Raw genomic sequence first — 19,840 nt, 5'->3', positions numbered from 1 at the left:
ACTCTCACATCCATACCTGACCGCAGGAAAAACCATAGCCTTGACTAGACGGACCTTAGTTGGGAAAGTAATGTCTCTGCTTTTGAATAAGCTATCTAGGTTGGTCATAACTTTTCTTCCAAGGAGTAAGCGCCTTTTAATTTCATGGCTGCAATCACCATCTGCAGTGATTTTGGAGCCCCTCAAAATAAAGTCTGACACTGTTTCCACTGTTTCCCCATCTATTTTCCATGAAGTGATGAGACCGGATGCCATGATCTTCATTTTCTGAATGTTGAGCATTAGGCCAACTTTTTCACTCTCCACTTTTTTTTTTAATGATGCTCACCTTTACATGTGTCTTCCCTGGTGGCTCAGATGGTAAAGCATCTGCCTACAATGCAGGAGACCCAGGTTCAATCCCTGGGTTGGGAAGATCCTCTGGGGAAGGAAATGGGAACCCACTCCAGTATTCTTGCCTGGAAAATCCCATGGATGGAAGAGCATTGTAGGCTACAGTCCATGGGGTTGCAAAGAGTCGGACACGACTGAGCGACTTCATTTTCACTTTACACGTGTCAGAGTTGCACTCCATCAGGACTGGGTAGCGGTTTTAGTGAGCTTTCTACTTTTGTTCAGTTTACCTCTGTTCCTTTCAACTGAGAGTCCAGTATATCTAGTGGTTGCAGAAGATCCATATTCTCTTTACAGCTTACTCTTGAGCCAGCCAGACATCAGCTTCAAAATCTCATAAATGTCTTGAGTGAAGAACCCACTATATGTTACAGGTCCCTCAAGTCCCCAACTCTGTCACTTTAGTCCCAGCAAAGTCTTCTGCCAAATGTAGCACAGAGCCTCAGGCTAGAAGCAAGGATAGAGCCTCAGGGTCAACTCACTCCTCCCCCAGAGATCTCATCTCAGGTTATCTTGTTTCCAGGCCCTGACTACTATAGATCCTTGTTTCCTAAAGACCCTGAGACTACAGAAGTCCTACTATGTTTCTCAGAAGTTTTGGCATAGCTCTTTCACTTTCCATGCAAAATTCAGCTAATGTCTTCTGAGGAAAGCCAGAATGTGCTTAAAACCCTTAAGGACTCCCGTTGTATGACTCTGTGTAACCACCAAGAGCTTTGCCACTTTCTCTTTTTCCCAGAGGTTGTCCTTGACCTTGGCCAAGTCCAGTTTCTCAGCCAATGCCCAGAACTAGCAAATACCCCTTAAGGGTAGGGAAACTTTCAGCTTGCCTGGAATTGTCATCCCTTCTTGACAATTGTGCTTCACCTGGTTCTCATGCTTTCTATAGCCCTCCAATGTAATTAAAAATTCAACCTTTGTAATTCTTTCCTTTCTAGGTATTGTTAGCAAGACTGATGGTGCATTTTGGTATATATTGGAATCCTAGAATGTTCTCATGTTATTCCTTGAGGTTTCACTTTAAAGACAAAACATTGACCCCTGTTTCCTAATTAAAATAATATCCAAAACCTACAAAGAACTCATAAAATTGAACATTAAAAAACTGAAAAACCCAATTTAAAAAATTGGGCAGAGTATCTGAATGCATATTTTTCCAAAGAAGATATACATATGGCCAATAGGTACATTAAAAAGATGTTCAACACCACCAGCCATCAGGGAAATGCAAATCAAAACCACAATGGGATATTACCTCACACCTGTCAGAATGGCTGTTATAATAACAATAAATAACAAATGTTAGCCAAGATGTAGAAGAAAGGGAACACTCATGCACTATTGGTAAGAATGTCAATTAGTGCAGCCACAATGGAGAACAGTATGGTGATACCTTAAAAAAATAAAAATAGAACTACCATAAAATCCAGCAATTCCTCTCCTCGGTATTTGTCTGTGTGTGCTAAGTCACTTCAGTCATGTCTAACTCTTTGCGACCACATGGACTGTAGCCCGCCAGGCTCCTCTGTCCGTGGGATTTTCCAGGCAAAAATATTGGAGTGGGTTGCCATGCTCTTCTCCAGGTGATCTTCCTGATGCAGGGATTGAACCTGTATCTCCTGTGCTCCTGCGTTGCAGGTGGATTCTTTACTGCTGAGCCACTGGGGAAGCCCACTGGGTATTTGTTTCAAGAAAACAAAAACACAGATTGGAAAAAATATGTGCACCATTATGTTCATTACAGCATTATTTACAATAGCCAAGATATGGGAGCTACCTAAGTGCCCATCAGGAAATGAGCAGATAAAGAATATGTGGTGTACATACACACAATGGAATATTACTCATCCATAAAAAGAATGAAATCTTGCCATGTGTGACAACGTGGATGGACCCAGAAGGTATTATGCTAAGTGAAATAAGTCAGGCAAAGAAAAACAAATAAGGTATGGTTTCAATTATGTGTGGAACCAAAAAAAAAAAAAAAAAAGAACAAAAAAGTAATAAAATCAAGAGTTTAAATACAGAGAACAAAGAAGAGATTACAGACCAGAGAGGGATGAGAGAGGAGAGAAATAGATAAGAGAGATTATGAGGTATAAAATTCCAGATGCAAAATAAATGATTCACAAATATGAAGTGCATGTATGGAAGTATAGTCAATAAAGTCAATAAAACTATGTAATATCTTTTTAGTGTGACATATTGTAGCTAGACTTATTGAAATGTATATAGGAATATTGAATAACTACATTGTCTAACAGGAACTAACGTAGTGTCATAGGTCAATTATACTTCAAACAAATAAACAAACACACCAACTCATAAGAATAGAGATCAGATTTATGATTACCAGAGTTGGTGGGGGAGGATTGAATCTGGTGTTCAAAAGGTACAAACTAACAGTTATAAGATATTTAAATACTAGGGACATTATATACAACTTGATAGATATAATTGAGACTGCTGTATGTTATACATAAAAGTTGTTAAGAGAGTAAATCTGAAGAATTTCCAGCACAAGAAAAATTTTTCTACTTCTTTACTTTTTATCTATATGAAATAATGGATGTTCACTAAATTCAGTGTGATAGTCACTTCATCATGTATGTAAATGAAATCTACATGCTATACACCTTAAGTTATACAGTGCTGTATGTTAATTTTATCTCAATAAAAATGGAAAATATTTAAATAATAATAATATCATCTACATTTTCCCAATAATTTTTAACTATTAATTCTCCCAAAGCACAAGTTAAGCAAATATCATCTGATTTTTCTCAAATGCCTCTGTCCCTGTAATGAGTCACTTCCTGTTTTGTTTCTTTTTCTTGACGTCTCACATTTTTCTTAAATTGTGGTACTTTCACCCTAGGCACAGACATATCATTGCAAAAGTCCCTCTACACCATCTTTCTCTCATCTTTGTAATCTGACATCTAACTGGTTTAAAAATGAATTATTAATTTGTTTCTATGAGCTATAAACAAAGCAGGATTGCTTTCATTTGCTTAGCAAAATAGAGGGATGTTTTAATGTGAATAATAACTCATTAATTGGCTTGTTATGTTTGCATAGCTATTTTAGAGTGGAGTGCTAGTTCAGTACATTATATATAATGGCTTAGAAAATTTAATAGTTAAATTATATGCACAGCTTCCCTGGTGGCTCAGATGGTAAAGAATCTGACTGCAATGCAGGAGATCCAGGTTTGATCCCCAGGTCAGGAAGATCCCTGGAGAAGGGAATGGTTACCCACTCCAGTATTCTTGTGTAGAGAATTGCATGGAAAGAGGAGCCTGAAGGGCTACAGTTCATGGGGCTGCAAAGCGTCAGACATGACTGAAGCAACTTAGCATGCATGCATGCATGCACAGATTAAATGAAGAGTACAATGCAAGAAATATTCACCCTGAAGAATAAAGAAAATAATATGTCCTTGATGTGTCAGAGGTCACTTTAGAGAAAAGTAGTGCTCTGAGTTATTAATTGACTTATTCACTGATACAACAAATATTGATCAAGTCCTTTATTAAAAGCTTCAGTGATCACTGACTGGTGGCTATTTAGAATTCTAGTTGGCCGAGAAAGTGATTAATCATTTGTAAACAGATTTGGAAGATGACAGACATTGATTAAAGTGCTGGAAAATTAGATATCAAGGGGGATATTAACAGATTACCCAAAGAGGATATGAACAGCAAAATATGAGATGTCCAAAACTCCAAATATTTTTACTAAAGTGCTAACAAAAAATTGATATGGGCCAAAAATAGTTTATCCCCTTCATGTATCATAGACATTGATTAGGAAAAGACTGTTCAGTTAAAAGCAAATAGCATAAATAACATAAATTTTGGTCAATAATACCAATCTCTTGCTGTATACTCCATAGTGATGCATTTTTATGCTATAAAGTATGAAAAAATTAGAAGTCTTTATACTTACCATGGGAAAGACTCTAAAATCTTTAGCAAATGGGAAGATAAAACCATTTGTGTGTTCATTATTTAAAACTGCAGCAGCGGGGAGTCCTGCCAGTGAGATGCTTGAATAGTCCTTGGTTAGAAGAAATCTAGCAAGCAGTAGGACGCTAATGAACTGGAGTCTTGTTTCAGCAACAGTAAATGTGAATGAGATTTGAAGTAGTGAAGCAGGTTGTGTCCCCAGGGTGCAACCAATACAGAGTAATTTCCTTACACCCTTATATTCTTCATATAATACCAGCATCACCTGACTTTCAGTTATTCCTGACTCGATAATGCCTGTGGTCACAGATACTTGTGTGTTGCTAGGTGATAACAAAGTCCCATCAATAGCAGCAGTCTTATTCAGCCTATTCCTGCAGGTGAGTGATAGATATTTGGGTCATGATTCAAACATTAACTCAAGAAAAACTTTTAAAACCATGTCCACTAAGTAGGATTAAGGAGTCAGAAGATCTGGGGTTCCTCTACCAAATTCAACTCCCATCTCTAGATATTGAACAGCATTCACTTGGGGAACTATTGATAGCAAAATACTGCAAACATCAAAACACACCTCCAGTTCAATCCTGGGAGCTTGGTCATGTGGGCCTAATCTGGCCATCTCTTTGTGCTAGAAGTTCCACCACTGAACTATGGACTCAGGAGAAGGTGAGGGAGTGAAAGAAAACACTGAATGTTTGGCTACCAAGGATTCTGCTGCTGGGCTATGATCACCAATAGGTATTTTGAAACTTTATTGAGTAAAACAGAGTTTATTTATTTTCAATTTTTTATTAACCTTTTTTTTTTATTAGAGTCTGGCTGATTAACAATGTTGTGATCATTTCAGGTGAATAGCGAAGGGACCCAGCCACACCTATACAAGTATCCATTCACCCCCAAATTCCCCTCCCATCCGAGCTGCCACATAATGTTGAGCAGAGTGCCTTATGCTATACAGTAAGTCCCTCTTGGTTCTCTATTTTAAATATAGGGGTAAAATGGAGTTTTAGATGTAAATAAAATAAAGTTCTCTTCTTGTTGTTGTTCAGTCACTAAGTCATGTCTGACTCTTTGTGACCCCATGGACTGTAGCACACCAGGCTCCTCTATCCTCCTCTATCTCCTGGAGTTTGCTGAAATTCATGTTCATTGAGTCGGTGATGCTATCTAATCATCTCCATCCTCTACCGCCCCTTTATCCTTTTGCCTTCAATCTTTCCCAGCTTCAGCATCTTTTCCAATGAGTCAGCTCTTCACATCAGGTGACTAACGTTAAAGACTAAACTTTGAGGATCCACAGAAAGAGAGACAAAGCCATCTCTGAAATGGGTGTGAAAGTCTCAAATACATAGGGCAGCCACAGTAACCAGACCTGCATGGGACCAGAGAGGCCTATGTTCTCCCAAGCAGTGCGAGATCAGCATATGAGGGGCATGGAATATTAAGGAGATAGTTCCAAAGAAGCATGAGAAGGGAACGTAACAAAGTGAGAGCGAAGAAAGGAAGGCAACTCAAGATGCACAGATGAGCAAGTGGCTACTATGAGAAATGGCTCAGGCACACAGAGGACCCTGAGGGACAACACACCTCAGAGTTGTCCCAGCTGAAGGATGAAGTAGCTATTGCACCACCAGATGTATCATTGACTGAGAAATGAGACGGCAACCCAGGGACATTAATTTCCTGGCACTTCTGATCTTCCATATATATATATGGAAGCTTATATACATATAAGTTAGACATGCTCTTTCATAGGCAGAGAAAGTTTCAGACAGAGCCCTGGGAGTTGTAGCAATAAACCCTTAGCATCATGAAAATGTAGGTGCCAACAACACCTTCTGCACACAAGGGTGAGAGGCACGGCAGAGTGAGTGTGAACTCCAGAACAAAGATGAACTTAAAACCACTGTGAGGAAGGTCTTTTCTTATCTCTCAGTAGAGAAAAACCAACAGTGATACCACAAATTAGGAGTCATTAACTACTGCAGATGCAGAGTATTTTTTATTTGGTATGCAGCATAAATATAACAAATATGTATCCATATTTATATTTATGCTTACTCTAATGGAATATGTTTCTCATTCCTTGCCCTGAGCCAAGAAACTGGTTTTATCTTTTCCTATTTATTTATTGCCTAAATTAGATAACCACTGATGTTGAATGAATTAATAATATGAATGTGCTTGCCAACTAGACAGCCCTTTGTAGAATGAGTGCAGAACGAAGTTTGGGCATGAGTAAGTCACAGAAAAGTGCTGTCAAGATCTGCGCAACACTGCACAAATGTTAGTTAATAAGAGAATGATGACCTGGGTGTGACACTGCACATGGCAGAGGCTCCAAAAGAAAAGGGACATTCCTAGGATTCTTGACTGCCCACAGATGGAATTTCTATTTTCTCTTTGACCCGATAGGGTAAATCAAAACTTGTAATAGAGCATGGGCCACAACCTAAATGAAAATGAAAATTACATATTCAAACAAAAAGTATGTTGAACACTCGGAGTCTGATATTGTATAGGAATCCACTATTAATTTTTTTAAATTCCATAATACATAAACTTTATTGAAGTATAGTTGACTTACAATGTTTCAGATGTGCAGCAAGGTGATTCAGTTATACATGAACCACATATATTATTTTTTTATTAACTTTTTTATTTTCAAAATCAGTGTATGTTATAAAAATTCTGAAATTTTAAAAATGTGTGTAGGAGAAAATATAAGTCCTTTGACATTCTAACCCTCTTAAAGTAGATGAGTTATTTTGGTATGCTTAGTTCCAAAATGCTTCCAGTTCATTTCTTTACCATTTTAGCACAGCTTTCTACATTTGGCATATTCATACTCAACAATGCCAATGTCTGAATATGACAGCATTTGGAAAGTGGGGATTGGTGATTTAACTTTTTGTAGATGGGTCTGTGTGTTCACTGAAGAAACTAAGGGGGCTCAGGAGACCATCCATCCCAGTCTTGCCTAACCTGAGCATCTGGGTCAAAGACACACTCTTGGAGCACAGAGATTATGCCCATGCACTGAGAATACAGAGAGCAATGAAAGATGTATGTTTCTTATAAGCTTCTCACTCTATGGTATTCCACTATAGCAGCCTAAATTGTCTAAGACGGAAATTGTTTACCAAGAGGTAAGGGTCTTGCTGTAACAAAATACCATTAAAAAAGGTAGAAATGTCTTTAGAACTGGAGAATGGGTAGAAACTGGAAGACTTTTGAAGTGCATGCTAGCAAAGTCTAGATTGCTGGGAACAGACTTCCAAAGATGATTCTAGTAAAAGCTCAGAAAGAAAAGAGAGCTGTAGAGAAAGTTTTAATCTTCTGCAGTTCAGTCACTCAGTCGTGTCTGACTCTTTGTGACCCCATGAACTGCAGCATGCCAGGCTTCCCTGTCCATCACCAACTCCTGGAGTTCAGCCAAATTCATGACCATTGAGTTGGTGATGTCATCCAATGCCTAAATGACTGTGAATAGAACATTGGTGGAAACACGGACAGTAAAGGCCAGTCTGATGAAGTCTCAGATGGACATGACGAACATGTTATTGGACAATGATAACAACTTTTATTCTTGTGTAAAATGGCAAATAAATTGGTTGAACTGTGTTTGTGGCTCTGGTATTTTGTAGAACGTAGAACTTTTAAGCAATGAACTTGGATGTTTAGCTGAAGAGATTTTTAAGCAAAGTGTTGAGTGAGTCATTTGGGTCTTCCTGCTTATAGTAAAATGGAGAGGAGAAAAATAAATTGCAGATGGAACTGTTAAGCAAAAAGGAAGCAGAAATTATCCATCTGTTCATATTACGAGAATTTGTGTTTGGGAAGGGACACTAACAATGTGTCAAATCAACTTTTTGATAATGAGAATAGAGTGGGTGAGAACCAAGGACTTAGCCATCTTAGCAAAAACAAGAGCAGATATGGAATTGTGCCAATGGAAGTACTGCAAGCTGGGAAAATAAGACAAAATGAAGGAAAACTGCCAGGCTTCTTAGACTCTACATGGTCGACCATATTCAGCTATGAACATGCATTACTCTTTAAGACAAGAGAGGAAGGACTGTGAAGATGCTTTAGAGATCATCAGGGCTGCCACACCCACCCAAGGACCAGAGAGCAGGGATGGGGTCGGGGAACAGGTCCACTCGACTTCAGTTTCAAAGTGAAGTGAAGTCGCTCAGTCGTGTCCGACTCTTTGCAACCTCATGGAATGTAGCCTATCAGGCTCCTCCATCCATGGGATTTTCCAGGCAAGAGTGCTGGAGTGGATTGCCATTTCCTTCTCCAGTTTCAAAAGGTGGGGCCAAAACCCAGGGCAGCTATGAGGGCATAGCTGCCTGGCATAGCCATAGACAATTCATAATAAATGAGTGTGATTGATTGTGTTCAAATAAAAGTTTATGATCACTGAAATATGAATATCAAATAATTTAACTTATAAAATATACTTTTTTGGATTTTTTCCTAACATTGTAAAATATAAAATCTATTCTTCATTTATGCGCCATATACGAACAGGTTGCAGGCCCAATTTGACTCAAGAGCTGTAGTGTGGTGACCCCTGCTTTAAATTTTCACATGGATTTTAGAATCAACTTGCCTTATCTATAAAAATTTATGTCACTATTTTATATGGGATTGCATTAAATCTATTGATGAATTTGAGAATAAATGACATCTTAACTGTATTGAATATTCCAACACACGAACATAGTATGTGTCTCTATTTATAGACCTTCTTTGATTGCTTTCATCTCTGTTTACAGTTTTTAGCATATAGATCCTATGCATATTTCATTAGGTTTTTAACATAGTTAGTCAGTCCCAACACAATTGACATTTTGGGATGGATAATTCTATGTTATGAATTGTTACCCTGTAGCATTACAAAATGCTTCGTTTCAGCCTTGGCATTACCTATTAGATGTCAGTAGTATGCATACCCCCATTGTGACAACCAAAAATGCCTTCAGACATTATGAACCCCTGGTTAAAAATTATATTTATATTTATATATATATATAATCACTTATATATATAATATAATGCTTTAAATTATTTTATTATACATATAATATAGTATTATATTATATTAAAGTATTATATATATAAGTAGAAAAGTCTGAAAGAGATGGGAATACCAGACCACCTGACCTGCCTCTTGAGAAACTTAGGTTAGGAAGCAACAGTTAGAACTGGACATGGAACAACAGACTGGTTCCAAATACGAAAAGGAGTATGTCAAGGCTGTATATTGTCATCCTGCTTATTTAACTTCTATGCAGAGTACATCATGAGAAACGCTGGGCTGGAAGAAGCACGGGCTGGAATCAAGATTGCTGGGAGAAATATCAATAACCTCAGATATGCAGATGACACCACCCTTATGGCAGAAAGTGAAGAGGAACTAAAAAGCCTCTTGATCAAAGTGAAAGTGGAGAGTGAAAAAGTTGGCTTAAAGCTCAGCATTCAGAAAACGAAGATCATGGTATCTGGTCCCATCACTTCATGGCAAATAGATGGGGAAACAGTGTCAGACTTTATTTTTTGGATCCAAAATGACTGGAGAGGGTGATTGCAGCCATGAAATTAAAAGACGCTTACTCCTTGGAAGAAAAGTTATGACCAACTGAGATAGCATATTCAAAAGCACAGACATTACTTTGCTAACAAATGTCCATCTAGTCAAGGCTATGGTTTTTCCAGTAGTCATGTATGGATGTGAGAGTTGGACTGTGAAGAAAGCTGAGTGCTGAAGAATTGATGCTTTTTTTTTTTTTTTCAGGATTTCCACAAGGAAATAATTTATTTTTTCTTTAGAATTTGGCTCAGTACAGTAACATAAAAATATTTACATTAAAATAAATTAAGATGTGATCATTTTAGCTAGTTGTAATAATTATGCTTTTGAAGTGTGGTGTTGGAGAAGACTCTTGAGAGTCCCTTGGACTGCAAGGATATCCAACCAGTCCATTCTGAAGGAGATCAGCCCTGGGATTTCTTTGGAAGGAATGATGCTAAAGCTGAAACTCAGTACTTCAGCCGCCTCATGCAAAGAGTTGACTCATTGGAAAAGACTCTGATGCTGGGAGGAATTGGGGGTAGGAGGAAAAGGGGATGACAGAGGATGAGATGGCTGGATGGCATCACCGACTCGATGGATGTGAGTCTGCGTGAATTCCAGGAGTTGGCGATGCACAGGGAGGCCTGGCATGCTGCAGTTCATGGGGTCGCAAAGAGTCGGACACGGCTGAGTAACTGAACTGAACTGAACTGAATACTTTAAATAATACTCTTTCAAATGTAGAAGTATAGTTCATTTCTTCAAGTTGACTTTTAACTTGCAATATTGCTCACTCATTTTTGCATTCTAGGAACTTTTTTGTAGAGTCCTAAGAACTTTCTGGGTTCCCTGGTGGCTCAGTGGTGAGGAATTCACCTACCAATGCAGGAGATGTGGGTTCAATCCTAAGGTTGGGAAGATCCCCTGGAGAAGAAAACGGCAACCCACTCCAGTTTTCCTGCCTGGAAAATCTCATTAACAGAGGATTGTTGTGGTCTACAGTCCATGGGGTCACAAAAGAATCAGACACGACTCAGCAACTAAACAATAATAATGTTCTACATAAACAATCATGTTGTCTACAAACAGAATATTTTATTTCCTCCTTTTTCAAAAATTTTTTCCTTGACTTATTGAAATTGCTAAACTTCCAGTACAATATGGAATAAGAATCAGGAGGGCAGATATCCTTGCCTGTTTCCTTACCTTTCAGTCTTTTATTATTAAGTAGAGTTTAAGCTGCAGGGCTTTCTTGTTACCTTTAACAGCTCTTTTATATTCCTAGTTTGATATGAAATGTATTTGCTGTTGTTCAGTAGCCAAGTCATGTCCAACTTTTTGTGACACCATGGACTGCAGCCTGCCAGGCTTCCCTGTCCTTCACCATCTCCTGGAGTTTACTCAAACTCATGTCCATTGAGTCAGTGATGCCATCCAACCATCTCATCCTGTGTTGCCCCCTTCTCTTCTCACCCTCAATCTTTCCCAGCATCAGGATCTTTTCCAACAAGCCAGATCTTCTCATCAGGTTGCCAAAGTATTGGAGCTTCAATACAAAGTAAATAAGCCAGCTTAATATGTTCCCTTGATACTCATGAAAGTACTCAGTCCCCAAAGTTTTGATGTGAACACCTGTGCCATCAATCACATCCTCTTATTTTTAACCCCAGTGCCTCCCAAACACTGACAGAGCCTGCACAGGGCTGGATTTGGGGTTCTTAGGCTCGTTTAAGAAAGACATTTTAAAAGACACAGATGTGCATGATTTGAATCTGGAGATGGGATTCACAAGGTGGTACATGTATAAGAACTACTGCTTTAGCTCATATCGTAAAGTTTCATTTCCTACAGTCCATAGCAATAGCCTTTATGGCAAACTGAATTTTTAAATATGTAGAGGATTTGAATATGTACAGGTAGGAAAGAGCCATTCTAAGCAGACATTATAACCAGTCATAGAAACAGTGGCAGAGAAGAGTGCTTCCTGCAGTGACTTTTGATGACTGCTGGTCCAGTTTGATGACTGATTTGCTTGGAGTGTGGGGTACAATGTGCATTTAGGAAATATCTGGGATTGGACTGTAGAGGGCCTTGCATGTCAAGCACATCCAGGTTCATTGCCCAGTAAAAGGGAGTCAGTGGAGGTTTTCAAAATGAATAAAGACATGATAGAATTACGGGCCAAGAACCATACATCTAACTGCTAACTGTAATAATAACTGATGTGTTGTGAATGAATGTGAGAGACAGAAGGCAAGGTCAACATATGAGAGAAAACAAAGATCAGAGGTGGCACTGGGGAGTATATCCTGGACACTAGAAGGTGAGGAGGAGGAGGAGGAGACTTGGAGACAATTTCATTTGAGTCACAGATCTCAACTTTTAAGGCCAACTATCCAGGTTAAGTGGGAATCAGTGTTTTAATTTATAAAATCAAAAATCCACCCTTAAGATTTATTCAGTGAAGAATATCCTGCGGATATATATTAGATAAATGTGCTAACATTTCAAATGTAAATTTAATTTGCAGTATCTCATTTCTCTATAACTTTTTGAAGAGTTCTCAGTCCTTTATTAAATTGCATCAGAATAAATGAATTAAGAACTTGGATTACTTTCTAGTTCGAGACCTATATGTAATTACCCTCTGTTGTCTTACATTATTATTTTTACCTATGCTATTTCTTAACTTTAATGTTGTATTTCTCATTACCCTGTATCCACACTTAAGGAAATATAACCAGAACTAACTTCTGGGACAGTTTGTGAGAATTTGAGGACTTGAGGGACATTTTTAATGAGAATTTTTCCAAACCATAGAAATACCGCAAAGTATGACCGAGGCATTCCCCTAATATACCTCAGTCAATAACTCTCGGAGAAGGCAATGGCACCCCACTGCAGTACTCTTGCCTGGAAAATCCATGGATGGAGGAGCCTGGAAGGCTGCAGTCCATGGGGTCACTGAGGGTCAGACACAACTCAGCGACTTCACTTTCACTTTTCACTTTCATGCATTGGAGAAGAAAGTGGTAACCCACTCCAGTGTTCTTGCCTGGAGAATCCCAGGGACGGGGGAGCCTGGTGGGCTGCCATCTATGGGGTCGCACAAAGTCGGACACGACTGAAGCAGCTTAGGAGCAGCAATAAACTCTAAGTCTTAATTCACAATATGTCTCTATTTTCTGACTGATTTTTTCTCACTTTATGAAGGAGAATTCAACCTTCACATTTCACCATAGCTTTGATTATATGAGCAGTAATGATTTTGATGCTATCCCCTAAGGTTTTTTGTTTTTGTTGTTGTTGTTCCAGGCCCATTTGCTTTTCCTCTTGGGGGCAAGGAAGCAGGTAGGGTAAAATCGTATTTCCCTTTATCTTTCTTCCTTCAGATACAGCTCGTGGCCAGGAGGGCCAGTAGGGAAGGTGAATGTGTAGGGATAACCAACCTTCATTAGTTCCATTTTGTGAATGAATAAAAGTTACCAGTTCAAAAGTTTATAAAACTAGCTTCTTTCACAATCACCCAAAAGTGGAAACAATCCAGAAGTACTTTAACAGGTGAGTGGATTAACAAAGTATGGTACCTCCAAACAGTGGAATACTATTCTTTAACAAAAGGAACAAACCATTGATTCATGTGACAACATAGATATAAAATAAATGGATAAAGTTTAATGCATTTTAATACTAAGATTGCTGGGAGGTGATGGAATTCCAGTTGAACTATTTCAAATCCTGAAAGATTTATGCAGTTAAAGTGCTGCACTCAATTTGTCAGCAATTTGGAAAACTCAGTAGTGGCCACAGGACTGGATAAGGTCAGTTTTCATTCTAATCCTAAAGAAGGGCAATGTCAAAGAATGTTCCAATTACCAATTGCACTCATTTCACGTGCTTGTAAGGTTATGCTCAAAATCCTTCAAGATAGGTGTTAGCAGTACATGAACTGAGAACTTCCAAAAATACAAGGTGAGTTTAGAAAAGGCAGAGGAACCAGGGGCAAATTGCCAACATTCATTGGATCACAGAGAAAGCAAGGTAATTCCAGAAAAACACCTACTTCTGCTTCATTGATTATGTTAAAGTTTTTGACTGTGTGGATCACAATTGTGGAAAATTCTTAAAGAGATGGCACTACCAGACCACCTTACCTGTCTCCGCAGAAACCTATATGTGGGTCAAGAAGCAACAGTTAGAACCAGACTTGGAACAACAGACTGGTTCCAAATTGGGAAAGGAATACTTCAAGGTTGTATATTTTCACCTTGTTTATTTATCTTATATGCAGAGAATATCATGCAAAATGTCAGACTGGATGAATCACAAGCTGCTAGAATCAAGAGAGCTTGGAGAAATATCAGCAATCTCAGATTTGCAGATGATACCACTCTAATGGCAGAAAGTGAAGAGGAACTAAAGAACCTCTTGATGAAGGTGAAAGAGGAGAATGAAAAAGCTGGCCTAAAACCGACATTCAAAAAACTAAGATCATAGCATCCAGTCCCCTTACTTCATGGCAAACAGACAGTAAAAAAATGGAAACAGTGACAGAATTTGGGGGGGGGGGGGCTCCAAAATCACTGTGGATGGTGACTCCAGTCATGAAATCAAAAGATGCTAGTTCCTTGGAAAAATCTATGACAAACATAGACAACGTATCAAAAAGCAGAGACATCACTTTACTTATAAAGGTCCATCTAGTCAAAGCTATGGTTTTCCCCTGTAGTCATGTATGGATGTGAGAGTTGGGCCTTGAAGAATGTTGAAGAATTGATGTTTTTAAACTGTGGTGCTGGAGAAGACTCTTGAGAGTCCCTTGGACAGCAAGGAGATCATACCAGTCAATCCTAAAGGAAATCAACCCTGAATATTCATTGAAAGGACTGATGCTGAAGCTGAAGCTCCAGTATTTTGGCCACCTGATGTGAAGAGCTGACCCTTTGGAAAAGACCCTGATGCTGGGAAAGACTGAGGGCAAGAGAAGAAGGGGTAACAGTATGAGATGGTTGGATGGCATCACTGACTCAATGGACATGAGTTTGAGCAAACTTTGGGGGACAGTGAAGGGCAGGGAAGCCTGTGCTCCAGTCCATGTGGTTGCAAATAGTCAGACATGACTTAGTGACTGAACAACAAATACAGTTTGGTAATTATGCCTCCTCACTACGTACTGTGAGTCCTGCAGGTAACCATGGAAACCAGGCTGAGAAACAATGGACATAATGTTGAAAAATACTGTAGACAATGGGCAGCAAGGCTGGACGTCTAGACCCAGACTTTTAGAAGGGTGCTTGTAGGTAATAGAGAGTGTTGCACAGATTTGACCAGAAAAATGTGCCTGTCAAGCCATAGCTTATACAAAAAAATTTTTCAGCTATTCCTAGGATAAACTAAAGAAGCTAAAAGTAGTATGATGAATTAATAAATTATTATAAGTGTTCGAATTAAAGAATATGAGCAGACAGTAGGAGGGCAAAAGAAGAAATTGATTTTTATAAGAAGGATTTATAAGGAAATAGATTAACATGGGAGTACTTGAAGTCTGCAATAACTGAAAGGCATCTGAAGAATGATCCTATATTTTAGAGACTGAGAAAAGAGGAAAAAGAAGCCTTCAGGGGCAGTTACTTTCAGAAATGACAATGATTTTTACTCCAAAAACATTTGCAGTGTTTACTGCCTACAGAAAGAGAGAACCCAATAGGAGCTAGACAGAAAGTGCATACCTGGGGCACACAATCTTTGGTGTGGTGGAGGTGGCACACGTTCCATTTTCCTCCTCTTTCTCTGAGGGATAAGGTTCATCTGGTCTTTCCCTCTGGAAAGTCACAAAAACGTTTGTGACGAGATTGGGAGGAATGGGTAAGACCTGGACACAGTGGCGGAGAGCAGGTCTTCCTCCCTGCTTACTCCTCTGACTTCATCAGAGCAGCACCTGCCTAGTCTTCCCACCCCTCTCAGAGAATTACAAGGTCTTTAGAACCAGGTGAGCTGCAACACTTTGTCCTCAAGTGGTTTTCTCTGCTGAGTACCCCCGCTGCCAGAAAGGGAAACAGGCAACACCACAGATGCAGGAATCAGTAACACTCAAAATTCTGAAAACTAATGTGTCACTTTGCTGTCTATCCAGTCTTTATGACCATTTTCTTAGAATCAAGGATTCAAGACGAGATGTGGACAATGACTAGAGTCACTCTGACTCGCACCCCCAGCACTCAGGGACAGCACAAAGCTGTGAGATATGCTCACAACAACTTTGAAATGAAGTTGTTTCAAGCTCATGGAAAGAACCTTTCTACCTGTGGGAGTGCCCAGGATCCCAAGTGTCCAGGATACTATGAACCCAAGATCCTTTCCTATGCATGGTATTGTACAATCTCCTGTTTGCTTTTTTTAAACTATTGGTTTTAAGTAAAGTATGTCTTTTTGCCCTATTGTTTTTACTGAAAGACAATTTTTAAGTCAAGTTTGTCAGTCTCCAAAATGCACATCATATTGCTATGAAAAATTCCCTGAGATTGTTTATACTACTTGCAAGGTGTTAAGCTTCACAAAAAATTTTTTTTAATTGGAAATGCATTTTTTTAATTTTACTTTACAATACTGTATTGGTTTTGCCATACATTGACATGAATCTGCCACGGGTGTACATGAGTTCCCAATCCTGAACCCCTTTCCCACCTCCCTCCCCATATCATCTCTCTGGGTCATCCCAGTGCACCAGCCCCAAGCATCCTGTATCCTGTATCAAACCTAGACTGGCAATTCGTTTCTTACATGATAGTATACATGTTTCAATGCCATTCTCCCAAATCATCCCACCCTCGCCCTCTCCCTCAGAGTCCAAATGTCTGTTCTATACATCTGTGTCTCTTTTGCTGTCTCGCATACAGGGTTATCATTACCATCTTTCTAAATTCCATATATATGCGTTAATATACTGTATTGGTGTTTTTCTTTCTGGCTTACTTCACTCTGTATAATCTGCTCCAGTTTCATCCACCTCATTAGGACTGATTCAAATGTATTCTTTTTAATGGCTGAGTAATATTCCGTTGTGTATAAGTACCACAGCTTTCTTATCCATTCGTCTGGAAATACATTTCTATTTAGACAAATTTCACTTACATTTTTATTTAGACAAATTTCACTTAGATTTGCAGAAGAGTTTCCAGGAGTACAAAGAGTTTCTTTATATCTATCCTTCATTCAGATTCCCCCAGTGTTACCTTACATAACCATTGCACATTTATCAATACTAAGAAATTAACATTGATACATTACTATCCACTAAATTTTATTTGAATGTAACCCATTTTTCCACTGATTTCTCAAAACCACATACTGCATTTAGTCATCACATTTCTAAATATTTTTTAATCAGACAGTTTATCAATCTGTCTTATTTCTCTTGATGCTTTTGAAGAATACTGGTCTGGTAAAATGTCCTTCAGTTTGGGTTTGTCTGTTGTTGTCCCTTGATTAGATGGAGTTTGGAAAAATTGGAGGGAGAATTTATTTTTATAAAAATACAGTTAGGGTGATTTGCCTGTCTCATCACATTTTATCAGAAGATGTATGATGTCAAAATGATTTGTTACTGGCAACCTTAATTTGGTCACTAGGTTAATTGGTGTCTGCCCATATTTTCTGCTCTGAAGTTATTATTTTTTCCTTTCTGTTCTCTATTTATTAGAAGACAGTCACAGTCCAGCCCACACTTAACAGAGGGGAATTTACCTTCACCTCCTGGAGAGAGAAATAACAAAGAACTTGCAGACATATGTCACAATCACCATAGTAATTAATAAATATTTGGCATTCATCCATGGATATTGCCTGCAACAATGTAACTGTGATGTTCTAGTGGTAACTTCCGGTTTTCCTCATTGTGCCCACATTTATTACTTGGAATTCTTCTGTAAGGAAGCTTTTTCCCTTTCCCTCTCTTTATTTACCTAGTTATTGGAGACAGAATTGAACTCTAAATAGATTAAAGAGCAAAAGTAAGAAAAAAAAAAAAGCTAACCTAAGGATAGGGAAAACCATATAAATACACCAAAAACATTAAAGACAATTAACATTTTCAATCAACAGTTGATACCCATAGAGTGTTTTAAAACACTTTAACAGACAGGGAACAGCATATATGAAGCATACTGTAAGTTTTTGAGACATATGTAAAAGACAATAAATCAAAGTCTAAAATAGGCAGGAGAAGAAGGGGACAACCGAGGATGAGATGGCTGGATGTCATCACTGACTCGATGGATGTAAGTCTGAGTGAACTCTGGAAGTTGGTGATGGACAGGGAGGCCTGGCGTGCTGCGATTCATGGGGTCAAAAAGAGTCGGACACGACTGAGCAGCTGACCTGAACTGAACTGAAAATACCCAAAAATTCTTACAAATGAACTACCAAGATGATGACAACAACAAGATGACAACAAATAACAACACAAAAGCAACAAAGTTAAGGAGTTCCTATTTTTAAAAATTAACAAAGGATATGAATGGGCAATAACAAGAAAACTACTTTAAAATTCCATTTGATAAACTAAGATATGTAAATTAAAGCAATGAGATACAAGGATTCTCGTCAGTCAACCTTGAGGACGTGAGTTACAATATGCATGTGGATCCTCTGTTCTAGCTCAGCTTGAAGAAGACTGTTGACACACAAGTTGGAATGACTCCAATACCCAACCTTGAAAAACGCTTCAGAATGACAGAATTTCCTTTGTAGGAATGACAAAGGACGTATCAGGGTTTTGCACTTAGACCAACAACTTAAGATTGTTAGCCTAGAAAATTCTGAGAAGACAACTGTGGTTCTTGCTTGTGGTTTTTTTATTTCAGTCATCAACATGCACCTCAAGTTGTTTGAACTGGTCAAGAACTACATGAACACAATAGGAAAATATACAGTTAGACAAGGCACAATTTATCCTGTCAGCAAGGTATATAAGAAGCATCAAACTCTTCTTTGCCCATTGCCAAGTTATCATTGGATATCTTGCCACCAAGAATTCAAAGTAGGTGGAAGTGGGTGCATGGGAAAACTTCAGAAGGAGTGGCTAGAGACTGCTAAGGTGCTCAGACACCATCAAGAGAACTTGGAGGCTAGTAGCTGTGATCACCAGAAGGACTCACCTATGCCAGAAAGATCGGAATGTAGGAGGAAGTTGGCTGAACAAAGTCAAAATTTTAGTCCAAAGAAATCCTTGGGGTCAGAAGCAAAAGGTGTGCCAAAGGTAATCTTGCTGTGTGGGGCAGATTTATTGGGGTCCTTTGGTGATCCCAACCTGTGGAAGAATGAGGATTTCACTCAAATTGTAAGAAAGTATGAGCTCATAGGTATTACTCAGGCTGGAACTGTTGTTCAGAAATTCATCTGTGAACCAGATGTTCTGTGAAAACATCAGAACAACATTTTTCTGGTGAATGAATGGATCACCAATGACATCTTATTCACAAAGGCCCAGCAAGCCCTCAGAAGGAGTTAGAGCATTCACTATTTGGTACTAGATCTTGTCCAAGAGTATACTGAAAAGCATAATTTTTATGACTCCTAGAGTGAAGAGAGGCATTTTGGGATGATACTGGCTCCTTTGCAGAAAAATAGTGCAGATTCTAAGTCATAAAAAATTCTACAGCATGATATTTTGGATTTCCTTTGGGGAATTTGAGACAGTCAAAGTGTTAGTAACTGGAGGAAAGAATTGTGATCCTGTCACTTAAACTAAAACTTAAAAGTTTGATAAAAATCAGTAGTAAATTAAAATCAGTTTTGTCTGTCTATCAGAAGTTGCTAAGGTGAATGTTTTCAATATGGTCTCTCTTTTTCAGGATGTACAAATCCTTTTATCTCTATTTTTGTCTTTCCAGCT

General features: G+C 38.6%; 1 non-coding gene and 1 pseudogene across 1 annotated transcript; both read left to right on the top strand.

Annotated features, from left to right (window-relative positions):
• Nucleotides 1–342: 342 nt before the first annotated feature.
• TRNAC-ACA (transfer RNA cysteine (anticodon ACA)) lies at nucleotides 343–414 on the top strand. The gene has a single exon. It is a non-coding gene; the product is annotated as a tRNA-Cys (tRNA).
• A 15,708-nt stretch (nucleotides 415–16,122) lies between these two features.
• On the top strand, nucleotides 16,123–19,594 carry LOC128052073 (nicotinamide/nicotinic acid mononucleotide adenylyltransferase 1-like; annotated as a pseudogene).
• Nucleotides 19,595–19,840: the final 246 nt, after the last annotated feature.

The sequence above is a fragment of the Budorcas taxicolor genome, chromosome 8 (genome assembly GCF_023091745.1).
Source record: "Budorcas taxicolor isolate Tak-1 chromosome 8, Takin1.1, whole genome shotgun sequence".
Taxonomy (NCBI): domain Eukaryota; kingdom Metazoa; phylum Chordata; class Mammalia; order Artiodactyla; family Bovidae; genus Budorcas; species Budorcas taxicolor.
Note: the sequence above shows the minus strand (reverse complement) of the source record. Positions and strands in the feature narration are given on the sequence as shown.